We start from the raw sequence: 2359 nt of genomic DNA, 5'->3' as shown, positions 1-2359 counted from the left end.
GGCCTTCGAATCTTATTGTACAACAGGCTCAAGGAGCTGGATGACTTCTGCCTCTCTTCTGGCTCAATCCCGAAGAGTTACTTTCCACCTTCTGTCCCTGTATAACAGGCTCCAGGAGCTAAATGGCTTCCTCCTGTGCATTGCAACGAGCTTGGAGGGTCAATGGATTCCTGCTGTCCATGTGTTGCAGTCTCGACGGCCTGCTCCTGCTTCTGTGTAATCGATTCAGGGCGCTAAGAGAAATCAGAGGATAAGTGGGTGGGATTGGAGCCACTTTTGTAAGGAGAAGTGCTCGGACAGCAGTTTCCCCTCTCTGAATTGTTGATATGCTGCAAAATGCATTGTGCGGCCCAGTAAACAGGAAAGCCTGACGCAAAATCCGACTCTGGTGGGACTCGAACCCACAACCTTTGAATACCTTACTAAATTGCACACTAGAAGTCCAATGCGCTAACCATTGCGCCACGGTCTAAACGAATACAAAAGTAAAATAGTGTTGATGCCGAAATTGTAACTAAAAATCTGAAAACACTGAAGCAGACCAGGAATAATCTGCGGAGAGAGAAACAATTTTCACGTTTCAGGTCGATGAACTTTCATCGCAACTCATTCATTCTGTGTCTGTTTAAACGGGATGTGCCGTCAGTTCTGGATCATTCTGTGTCTATTTTAAAATGATGTGCTCTCAGAGACTCATAGAAATTTACAGCACGGACGGAGGCCATTTCAGCCCACCATTCGCGCCCCGTCTGAAAAGAGCTATCCAGCCGAATCCCACTTTCCAATTCTTGTTCCGTAGCCCAGAAGATTACACCGCGTCAAGTGCACATCCATCTAATTGTTAAATGTGGTGAGGGCTTCTGCCTCTCCCATCCTTTCAGGCAGCGAGTTCCAGACCCCCACCACCCTCTGTATGAAAACAGTTCCGCTCTTCCCTCCTACCAATTACTTTAAATCTGTGCCCCCTGGTTGTTAACCACTTCGAAGGGAAATATATCCTATCAATGCACTCTATCGAGGCAACTCATAATTTTATTCACTTCAATAAAGTCCCGTCTCAGCCTTCTCTGTGCCAAAGGCAACAACCAGAGCCGATGCAATCTTTTCTCAGAGCTAAATTATCCATTCCCGGTAACATCAACGAAAATCAACTCCCGACACACACGAGTGCAATCAGATTGTTGTGGGATTGAGGAGGATTTGGAAGGAAGTCAAGAAGCCAAGAAACTTCTGACAGATTCATGAACATATTGCAGTAATATTGGGTGATTTCATTTACTGTTATATTAACTGGATACAATCAAAATAAGGAAATTAAGGGTTATGGGGAAGCGGGCGTGTATGCTGAGCTGAATCTACGGCCAGATGAGCCATGATCTCGTTGAATGGCGGGGCAGGTTCGATGGGCGAGATGGCCTACTCCTGTTCCTAATTCTTATGTTCTTTTGTTCTTATTATCTGTTTGATTGGTAAGTATCTCACTTTCATTTTCACCTTCTGGACTGCTCATGTGCACTCTCGTGGGAGTGTGGGAAGTTTCAGCAGGAACGGCGAGGTCGGGTGAAGGAGCAGCAAGAGATTGTAGAGGGACGTGTCCGGGGACCAGGACAGTCGCGAGTTTGGGGCCCAGAAGATGCGAGAGTCCTGGGGTAGCACGGAACAGCCCACACTGCGATAAGTGTGCGCATAATTTGCATGCAGTGCAGCTGGTCTCCAGGCGCCTTGATTTAACCTTGCCACTCGACCAAGATTAGCTCTCTCACGCCCATGTGGCGGCTGCTGTGCAACGGCCACCACACGTTAAAAATAAACGCACATGCATCTTCAACCTTTCAAGATTTATTTCGGGACCTGGAATTTTAGTTCCTTCATTGAAACTACTCTGAACTTTATGGTTTGGAAGCAAATTATACTCGATTTGAGCGACTGCTTATGATGATCACCCTTGCTTAAGAAGGGAGAAATGCATAGGCCCCGTAATTACAGACCGCACAGCCTAACCTCAGTGGTGGGACAATTATTGAAAAAAATCCTTAAATCTACATTTATTAAGGCAAGAATTAATGAGGGTCAGTCAGTACGGATTTGTTAAGGGAAGATCGAGTTTGACTAATCTGAGCAGATTTTTCGAGGAGGCAACCAGAAGGGTTGATGAGGGTATTGCGTATGGTGGAATGTATATGGACTTTAGCAATCATTTTGATAAGGTCCCACATTGTAGATTGGTAACGAAGGTTAAATCCCACGGGATCCCGCGCAAATAGCAAGATGGATCTAAAATTGGCTTACAGATAGAAAAAAATGGTAATGTTAGATGGATGTTTTAGTGACAGGCAGAACAGTGGCATATTGAAGTTAA

The 2359-nt window shown here is 45.4% G+C and overlaps 1 non-coding gene across 1 annotated transcript; it reads right to left on the bottom strand.

Moving 5' to 3' along the window:
- Positions 1 to 380: 380 nt before the first annotated feature.
- trnar-ucu (transfer RNA arginine (anticodon UCU)) lies at positions 381 to 470 on the bottom strand. The gene is given in 2 exon segments: positions 381 to 416; positions 436 to 470. It is a non-coding gene; the product is annotated as a tRNA-Arg (tRNA).
- Positions 471 to 2359: the final 1889 nt, after the last annotated feature.

Source organism: Pristiophorus japonicus, unplaced genomic scaffold (genome assembly GCF_044704955.1).
Source record: "Pristiophorus japonicus isolate sPriJap1 unplaced genomic scaffold, sPriJap1.hap1 HAP1_SCAFFOLD_511, whole genome shotgun sequence".
NCBI lineage: Eukaryota > Metazoa > Chordata > Chondrichthyes > Pristiophoridae > Pristiophorus > Pristiophorus japonicus.
This window is presented reverse-complemented; position numbering and strand designations above follow the sequence as displayed.